The sequence below is a fragment of the Protobothrops mucrosquamatus genome, unplaced genomic scaffold (genome assembly GCF_001527695.2).
Source record: "Protobothrops mucrosquamatus isolate PMUCROS unplaced genomic scaffold, P.Mucros_1.0 scaffold78, whole genome shotgun sequence".
Classification (NCBI taxonomy): Eukaryota; Metazoa; Chordata; class Lepidosauria; order Squamata; family Viperidae; genus Protobothrops; species Protobothrops mucrosquamatus.
In genome coordinates this window covers 632,088-642,502 of record NW_015386455.1, presented here as the reverse complement: position 1 = coordinate 642,502, position 10,415 = coordinate 632,088, and the positions used below count along the sequence as shown (strand labels likewise).

General features: G+C 47.7%; 1 protein-coding gene across 1 annotated transcript in view; it reads right to left on the bottom strand.

The window, feature by feature from the left end:
- Nucleotides 1-298: 298 nt before the first annotated feature.
- The window catches only part of RUNX2 (RUNX family transcription factor 2), a 173,665-nt gene continuing 163,548 nt past the window's right edge, over nucleotides 299-10,415 (bottom strand). Inside the window, exon 7 of the mRNA XM_015812303.2 lies at nucleotides 299-1,215. The gene's annotated coding sequence lies outside the window, so the exon portion shown is untranslated. The remainder of the gene's footprint in view (nucleotides 1,216-10,415) is intronic.

The following is a 10,415-nucleotide window of genomic DNA, read 5'->3' as shown; positions in this document are numbered from 1 at the left end:
GAGCATTAATCACCTCTTGTAGCCATGCAGCCAGTCCCAACCAAACAATCCCCTCCCACACACATACCCATCTACTCTGTTCGTTCTCGACCTTAAGACATAAGAGCTAAAAAGATTCAAAACAGACAAGGCCAGCAGTTCCCAAGAGTATCTTCCTACGACCTGCTCCAATACTAGAAACTGCTCAAGGGAGCAATTTCTATATATCATTCATACTGAATGGGTTTGTATGAGTATACACACTTACTCATCTCAAATAATGTTAAGAGACAGGAAAAGAAAAAGAAAAACAGCTATTGTGTGTACCAATGACTTTATTGACACTGATATAGTTTTGAGACCTGCATTCCAAGAGAAGAACCAGAAGCTTGAGAACCCACCAACCTCTCCTGTATCAAGGGTCAGGCAAATTCCCAGAAATCATTCTTGCTACAGTCTGTAACTACATTTGCACAAAGTCTCTCATACCAAGCTGCCTGTTTAAAAGATGTAGAATTTTCCTCTTTTACAAGCCTTGCACATTTGTGGAATTCTGTTGAGTTGTGCAAGATGAGGCAAGGTGGCTAAGGGCCCTTGCTATGATGGAGAGGTGGTGGTTCATTGTCTTCAACTCTGCCAGGATGTTTCCTAGAGTGGCAGGTACCTGCTCAGAATGGGGGAGAATGTCCTGAAATGGGGGTGGTGAACAAACTGACTCTGGAGGCTGCTGCTTGATGAAACCAGTGTGAACATTCCCCCCTTCACTGAGTACTGGTAAATAGGTGCTCCCACACTGCTTCGTGTGCTCAGGTGGGCCCGTTCCAAGGGATGTTTGTTCTTCTTCCTTCCCTCTCTTTGTGGTGGTCATCACTGAGGCAAGATATGGAAGCCAGTCAATAAGGTGTGGGCCATGGCTAGGTGACCCAGCAATATTTGGAGGTGAATAAATGTGGGGTTGTGTAGCTGATGCAGAGGCAGTTGGTGTTACGGTGGAAGGAAGACCAGAATGTAGGGAGGAAATGGAAGCAGAAGGTGGGTTCAGTGTGCTAGAAACTGATACCTGTGAAGATTCAAGATTCAGGGCTATAGTGGATGTGGGCTGTGATGATGGAAATATGGAGACCTCACAACCATATGGAGGAGATGGTGAAGGAGGAGCTGTGAGTGTTGTAGGATCTTCAGAAGATGACGGTGAAGCAGTGGCAGAGGGAGTATCTGGAGTGCAAGGCTCAGAGTCTGCAAAAGAAACAAGAATAACCATCCCAGGAAAAGTCATTTTACAAAACAACAATTGCAGTTGACCAAGGTAGATTCTTAGAATAGATATTTGAATTCTAAAGTAGATATTCCTTGAGAAAAATCTTAAACCTGCAGAATGTGATACTGTCAAGTTGAACAATTCCAGCTGCCCTTGGATTAAAATCAGATTCTCTTTACCCCCTTCTCTTCTATGCCTAAATGTTCCTCTTTTAAGCTTTGATTACCACAAAGAAAATTAAAATGCAACAGTAATTGACTATGAAACAAGTCATCATAAAACAGCTCCAATTTCCAACCATCTCTGAAGGATTATTATCTCAGATGAAGGGAATCAAAAAGTGTTTCTTCAGAGAAGAAAACAAACTTTTTGTTGGCTTTTAGATGGGTCAGGAAGAAGAGAGAGAATAGAAGATATAAAATAAGGCTTGAACCTGAAAGAAATAAAGCATTTTGTTAGTGTCCCTGGGTTTCCAGCAATTCCTAGCTCATTTTTTTCCCCAAAAAATACACGTATTAGTCTCTAGGCAAAGCCCTTAACAATCTGCTTGACTAACTTTTCCCAGTTCTTTCCAGATCCTCCATTTGGATCAGCACTGCCATAGATACTGTATTTCTGGTCCAGAGCACGATAGCTTACTGGTACTAAAATCAGGCAACTTCCCTGTCGCTTATCTAACCATTCCAGGCACAGGAATGAGAAGTACTTTAGCTAAAGTATTTTAGATATTGTTTCAATATAGAAGCAAAAACTTGGGAATAAAAAAAAAAACAAATAGCAGCAGTTGTGATGATGGCTAATGATACCAAAACAAGACAAAATACTGCAGAATTAAAAAGCAATTTGCAATGAGAAATCTGTTCCTTGAGAATGGCAAGAATTGCAATTTGGTCTCAAAAAAATAAATTGTCTGCTATTCTAAATTTAACTTCTTGAGCTGCAAAGTTGTCCTGTGCTGCTGAAAGCATACATGGATACAGTGATCTTGTGCAGAGTTTTTGGATCCTTATTCTGAAATCTGCTCTATAACCACAGAGACACGACGTTTTGCTGGATTCTGACTGTTGATCTGTTTGCAGCAGAACTCTTGATCTAGCTGTTTTAGGGTATCATTAGTTTCATCTAGTCTAATAAACCATCTAAAGTCTTACATCAATGGTTTATCTAATTCTAGCAGAGAAACATTTTGTCAGAACCCATATTTTACAAGACCTTTGTTTTCCCCTTTCTAAACCCACATCTCATTCTCTTCTCTTCCTGGGTTCTGCCATACTCCTGGAGGGGAGGGGGAAGTGCTTTAGGGTTATTGCTTTTCTTTCCTCTATTGCTACAATGTAACACTTTGCTGTTCCTGCATATATCTTCTGTGAACTTTTTCTCCCCTTGTTGTCAGCTAGTAAAGAGGGCAACTGAATTATCTCCACGTTCGCAAGGGAAGGTGCGAAGAGCCGACCAAACATCGCTGCGGCCTCAGAGATGGCCTGATGTTATCTCCTTTTTCCCACAACGAACTTAACACCCTGGGATTGGCCTGTTTGAACTGACCAGATGAACTTTGGGGTGGGGTTTTGCATGGGATACTTTTTACCTAGTGATCTGGCGGGAAACCCTCAGATCCTGTCTATTATGCCTGCTATCAGTTTCTCCTAATAAAGGTTCCTTTTGGAAGAAACGGCTTCCATGAGTTCTGCTTTCTTAGGATGAGGTTTTGAAGTGGGCCCTGACATTAGACAGGATCTGCAGTAAGAGTCAGCCCAGAAGGATAGCCCTTACCGGGGGACTTCGCAAGACCATGTCAGACAACGGAGCAGGGAAAGAAGGGGGAGCCCCCCTGCTGGTTGGACCCCTGCAAACTATCCAGCTTGGAAACCTCCTACTCATCAGAAGAAGAGGTAGTGGAGTTATGCAGCCACAAACCTCAGTGGCTGATGGGTGTTGGGAAAAAGGACGACTGGGAGAAGAAGGCAAGGAAGGTGACCCTCCGACGAGGAAGCCACCAGCCAGGTTGGAAGAAGGAGATGGAAAGATTCCCCCATCTCAGTGAAGATGAGGAGGACCGCCCCAGGCACTTGAGCCGGTTGCTGGAGCAGGCGATCGGCATGATGAAGATAGCCCTGGACTCCCTGAAGGAAGAAAAACCCAAACCCTACACTGGAACCATCCGCCTGGGTTGTGGGAAAAAGGACACTGAAGGCGAGTCCGAAGCTGAAGCCCCAGAGGCATCCAGTGAGACAACTGAACCTGCCGTGGTCACGGTCGCCACCGCTACCCCTAGACGCATGGAATCTGCACACCCAGAAGGGAGATGCCACAAGCACAAGAAGAGGCAACACTCCATCCAAAAGTTCCCGCCACTTGATGTGAGCTGCTATGCCTGGGGTTTTCCTAACCCAGGTTTTGAATTACATGGAGGAATATGGTCGAGACATCCACACTGACCGTGCCAGAATTCTCATCGTGCAAGCTGCCCTGGATGGCATTGCAGCAGACTGGGTCGTGGACCTCTATGATGCCGATGCTCTGGAGCTACTAAACTTCAATCAGTTCATGTTCTCCCTCAGACAGAGGTTCGAGGACCCACTGGCAAATCGAAAAGCCCATGAAAGAATAAAGATGGTAAAGCAGGGCAGACAACCAGTGGCAGAATATACTCAGGAGTTTTGAACCCTGGCTAGCAAGCTAAATTGGCCAGAGGACATTTTACTTAGTCATTTCAAGGATGGCCTGAATGATGACCTCTACGATACCTGCCTTCCCAAGAAGATCCCCACCGGCTGCAGGATTGGTACATCCTGGCTGAGGAAGCCGAGATCAACCTGGCCAAGAGACAATGCAGAGGGAGACCCTGAGGAAAATCATCATCGTAGCTATACCGCGATGCCACGAAGCAGCAGCCAATGGCCAAAAGAACCACCGGCTGTTTCAAGTGCGGCAAGGAGGGGCACCGCGCTGCAGAATGCCGCTTGCGCACCCCAACCGAGAAGTAAACTGGACCCCAACTGGAAAGTCCGGGAAGTCACCCACCAAGCCGAAGGAGCCAGCCATGAAAGGCACGGAGGCCGTCGAGTTCCTCGCCACTGCCCAGCAAGGGAAGGGAACTCCGGCCTACACCACAGGAGTCTCCAACTCGTCCGACGACAACTTCGAAGACAAACCCCTGGTAAGTGGACCCATTGTGCCCCTCACCAGGACAGTAACTATACTAGCCCCCACCATGCCCAAAGCTGTAGAAGTCAGGGCATTAATTGATTCTGGGTGCACCCATTGCCTTATCAGCCCAACGCTAGTAGGGAATTTAGGCATACCTTTGGTCAATTAGATGGGTCCATATCAGGGGGGATGCTGGCTACCCTAGCAATGCTACCGCTCCAACTCACCCTGGGGGAATCACACAGAGACTATAACGTTCATAGTGATCCCTGGCATGGAATGCCACATAATGTTAGGCATGGCATGGCTGGCAAAGTGGAACCCATGGGTGGACTGGAGAACAGCTGAGCTTAGGTTCCCAAAAGGGGAATCGGCCAAGCTGCCAACCAAAACCCCCTCTCGAGAAACCCCTGCAGAGAAAGCAGTGATAGGGGGTGAAAAGGAACTACCTGAGATATCCATGGAATACAGGGATCTGGCTGAAGTATTCAGCGAGGAGAGGTCGGATGAGTTACCACCGCATCGACCCACAGACTGTACTATAGAGATCCGACCAGGGGCAAAACTCCCAAAACCCAGTGTCAAGCCCTCCTGGGCTCGACACACAAAGAGGGAGAGCCAGCACCGAAGTCAAAAGCCTACCGTGTGAAGGCGCAGGTCAGAGAGCCTCCGGTGAGGATCTTCAGTGCCCACACCTGACAGACAATGCCGGGGACGCCGCGCATGTGCAGTTGGAAGGCTGCGCATGCGCACAATGTCAGTGAGCCGACGATCAGCTGTTCGGCGGCTAGCCGACAACCAGCTGATGGGCGGCAGCCCGAAGATCACAGGGCGTCGCAGCAGGAGTGCAGGGCGTCGGCAAGAAAGATCCAGATGGAGGGAATGACCTGGCAAATGACTGAAGAGTGCTGGTTGGGTAATAGGAGGGTGTGGTGTAGGATGGTGGATGGGTGGGGTGGTGGTTTGTTGGGGGTGTGTGGTTTGTAAGTAAATCGGTGGAGGGTGGGGTTGGACTTGGTAATGTATTTAAGCAGTGCTGGGAGGCGATAGCTCCCAGCGACTTTATTTGCAAAGAGCCTCATAGCTGCAGGTCTCTGCTAACGTCAAAGCTTGATCCTGATTAAACCGTTATTACCTGAGTGAACAGCGTCTTCGTGTGCTTCATAACTCACGTTCCAGTAAGGATTAGCGACAGAAAGTTTGCGCTGCTTATTTTCTTTCCTATTGGAGCCTGGTTGAATTGTCTAAATTGAATCATGGCAGAGGGTACTCAGGAGGTGGCTCCTTCTGGGGCAGAGGCAGAAGAAATACAAGTGGAAGCTGTGGAAGTGGACCCTTCTGTCATGGATGATGCAGTGGTACGCCCTAAAGTAGTTGAGTCCAGCCAGGTGGACCGGTCAGGCGACGATATGGGTTCCCAGGGGATGACAACTGGTGGAACCACCCTGATGAAACCTGGTGGAAACACCCTGACTGGAGAGTGGTGGCATAGCCCTGCAATCACTGGCATGCCGGAAGGACATGGACCTGGTCCTGGGGAGGAAGGCCGAGGGTCGTTTCAATGGCGAGAGCGGCGTGTAACAGAGGATGATGAAGAAGATTGGAGCTATGCTACAGCCCCCGGCCAAACCACTATAGACCTACTACGGGAACAATTCGGGGAAGGAGGCTATCAGGACCCCTCTTCCTGGCAAAGATGGGACCAGGGTGCAGAAACAACATCCTGATCACAGGGCGGTCCCTCCTCGACCCAGTCCGCACCAGGAAGGTTCCGACTGGTGAGTCCGAAATTGAAGTTGGATCCTAGCCGGGGGGCGATGTGTATCAGAGAAGATCTGGAAGTCAGGGTCCCAGTCAGCCTATGAATAAAACACAGGTAGGAGGCACTGGGAGGCCTTCGTCCACTTTGCTGGCAACTCCTTCTAGAGGATCCGGATCAGGAATTGGGGCTCAGATGGCAAGGGGACAGGAGACGATAGTCCCCAGAACAAGGGCTCTGATAGGTCCTCCACCTGGGCCAGGATGGGGCGCAGGGCCATGGGGCCAGGGATCGGCTTGGGGTCCTCCACCCCTTAGTGTCACCTTTGACAGAAACGCAGACCGACTGGCCCTGTTCCTGAGCCAAACGATAGGGCATATCCTGTATCCATCCCAGTGGGTGATGGTAGGGGCAGTAACAGCAGCCCTACGTGGAGAGGCCATGGAGTGGGTGGCCAATCTCCACAGTGATCATGCCCGAGAATTGGCCAATATAGGGACATTCTTAGGTGCCCTTCGGGCTCGTTTTGAAGATGTATCAAGGGTTAGGCGAGCTGAGACAGAAGTGCTAGGGATCAGACAGAGAGGCAGGACAGCGGTAGCATATGTCAGGGACTTCCGATGAGTGGCCAGTAAGTTAAGAACATGGCCTGAACGCCTGTTAATCCAACAGTTTAAAACAGGGTTGGATAAAGAGCTTAGACAGGCGTGTATTTACCGGGGAATTCCGAGTAAACTCCAGGAGTGGTTCCGGGTGGTCGTAGATTTGGATGCGGGATTACGAGAGTTCCGTCCAAAGAATGATGGCCCCATGGGTCCACGAAGGAATGTTGAGCGACCACAGACCTCAGGCCCAACACCTGGCCCACCCGTAGGAGCTTTTCGTCCAACATTTCGTTGCTTCCGGTGTAATCAACTGGGTCATCGTGCTGCTGAATGTCCTGAACCCCTCCCCAAAGGGAGGCCAGAATTATCTGTTAAGAGTATACCAAAGAAAACCTCGGAAAGATCCCGAGCAGTTCAACAAAAGACCTTGGGGCCCAAACCCTGAGGGGACAGGACGACCCCTGAGGATGAGACAAGCGGGATAGGAACTCAGTTGGTTATATGCGACGAGGAAGCCGAAACGGTAGAAGATCCCATGGTAAGTGAACCTATTCATCCATTTATCCTACCTATAACAATCTCCAATCCATGTTCGGGATGTAGGAGCCGATATAACGCCCTCCTAGATACAGGGTGTACTCGGTGTTTAATCAGTGAGCAGGTGGTACGACAAGCGGGCATTAAAGTGAGGCCCTTGCGTATTCCAGTACGGTTTGAGCAGGTAGATGGGTCCCTGATGGGAGGGATACCTGCTACATACATCACTGAACCTGTACGGATGGACTTAGGGGACCATTGGGAAATGATACGATTTATAGTAATACCATCCATGATGGAGACCGTCTGTCAACGCTGCAAATACTGTATATTCTTGCTTTGACAATATGCAGAATTGTCTGGTATTTTTAGGGTTAATGCAGAGCAGAAGAAAGGGGGGGAAAGCCAGGAAAGAAAGAGGAAGGAAATCTTTGACCTTCACACTAATTGGATAATGTGACATATGACAACAAGATTAGGGAGGGAACATGCTGAAAAATTAATTGCTCAGAGGAAGAGAATTTAGTTCTTAGAATCCCTTCGGTGTGCCGACATGTTGTAACCTAAATAAAAGACTTTTTAGGAAAACACTGCCTGGAAGTTCTTTGAAGTGTTTCATTAGTCGGAACCTGACATCGTCATTTTGGGGTTGGCTTGGTTGGACAAGTAGGGTCCAACAATTTGGTGGGAAGGAGGCTATAGAAGAGTATGAATTGGTGTGGGTCCTCAGCCACCGTCCCATGAACAGATCAAATTGGGGAAAGAGAGCGATAAAACCCAACCAAACAGGGAAACGGGGGGTGTAACCTTTCCAGTGGAGTACACTGACCTCGCAGAAGTATTTGATGAGCGAGAATGCGATATATTACCACCTCATCGGTCAACTGATTGTGCCATTGAATTAATGGAAGGGGCAAAACTCCCCAAACCCCAAATGTATGCTATGACCCCAAATGAAATGAATGAACTGAGGAGGTATATTGATAAAAATCTGGCAAGGGGTTTTATTCAACCTGCCCGATCACGGGTTGCAGCCCCTGTTCTCTTCAAAGAAAAAAAAGATGGAGGGCTGCGCCTCTGTGTGGATTTTCGGGGACTTAACGGAGTGTGTGTTGAAAAGTTATACCCCCTTCCGCTCATGAAAGATCTTTTGGCCCATTTAGCTCAAGGGAAAATATTTACAAAACTTGATTTGATGGAGGCTTATTACAGAGTACACATTAAAGAGGGGGACGAATGGAAGACCGCATTCAATAGTCCCTTAGGAAGTTACCAATATAAAGTAATGCCGTTTGGGTTACAGGGGGCTCCTGCTGTGTTTATGCAGCTTATAAACGAAGTGCTGCATGAATATCTGTACAAAGGAGTTCTTGTATACTTGGATGATATTCTCATTTATTCAACAAACAAAAAAGATCATATACAATTAGTACGGCAGGTTCTACGGAAACTCCTCAACGCTCATTTATACGTCACATTGTCGAAGTGTGCTTTCCATCAAACCCAATTGGATTACCTTGGGTACAGGATATCTGGAGGGGGGTTGGAGATGGACCCTGCGAAAGTACAGGCTGTCCTGGATTGGCAAGCACCGCGAACACGGCGTCAGTTGCAAAGTTTTCTCGGTTTTGCAAATTTTTATAGCCAGTTTGTCCCATCTTTTGCTGAGGTAGCCTTGCCTTTAACCAAATTACTTCGCACCAAACTTACCGGTAATAAACCACAACCACACCAACCATTACCCTGGTCCCTTCAATGCCAACAAGCGTTTGAAGCCTTAAAAGTGTTATTCTCAAGGGAGCCAATCCTAAGGCATCCCAATCCAGAGGAACCCTTCATAGTGCAAATAGATGCTAGTGATGTGGCGGTGGGAGCAGTGCTCTTACAAACAAATGAACAGGGGGATTTACAACTGTGTGCATTCACTTCACGCAAGTTAACAACTACCGAACGTGGGTGGGCGGTTTGGGAGAAAGAGGCATTTGCCGTGAAGTGGGCGTTAGACACATGGCGCCATTTTCTAGAAGGAGCAAAAGAGGTCTTTGAAGTGTGGACAGACCACAAGAACCTCGAAGCATTACAAACCCCTCGGCAACTAGCTCCAAAACATGTAAGGTGGGCACTATATTTCCAACGGTTTCAATTTCGGTTGAAGTACGTACCAGGAGTGAGGAATTTCCTTGCGGATGCATTGTCACGAAAACCGCAATATCACAGTAAGCGGGAAGAGATGGTACAAGCTCTGATACTTCCCCCTAGACGGTTAAGGGATACAACTGCAGTACTATGACCTATGGAAGACCTGGTATGAAATTTGCGAAGCGCAGTCATAGCAGATCCTTGGGTAGTGGCCCATCCCCATGTTTTGACCTTGAGGGATGGGTTAGCATGGAAGGGCAGTAAGATATATGTCCCACAATCTTTAAGGGTGGAGGTGCTTTGGAGAGGCCATGATGTGAAGGTAGCTGGTCATTATGGATTCCTAAAAACTCTACACCTGCTTAAACGGCAGTTTTGGTGGCCAGGTATGAAAAAAGACATAGAAACATATGTCCGGGAGTGTTCCATATGTGCAACTGCAAAACCCCGAGTGGGAAAACCATCTGGTCTGCTACAACAAGTCTCCGACCCATCTTGTCCGTGGGAAGAAATTGGCATGGATTTTATAGTCGACTTACCAACGAGTCATGGGAATAAAGTCATATGGACAGTGATAGATCTGTTCTCAAAACAAGCACATTTCATACCCTGCAAAGGGTTACCATCTGCTCGGAGGTTAGCCAAACTATTTACGACCCATATATATCGTCTACATGGAGTACCCCAGCGCATAATATCCAATCGCGGTGTGCAATTCACCGCCAAGTTTTGGAGAGATTTCATCACATCTATTGGCTCATCCCAAGGGTTAAGTTCTGCATTTCACCCCAGCACAAACGGAGCAGTTGAACGTGCCAATGCGTTGTACAATATGGTTGAAGGAGAACAACATTTCAAAATTAAAGAAATCCTAGACTCCAGAAAATACCCAATATTTAGTAGCCTGGAAACACCTACTGTCCTCCCAAAACGAATAGGTCCATAAATGCCACATTAATGCCCCTAAACTGCTTAAAAATTCCACACC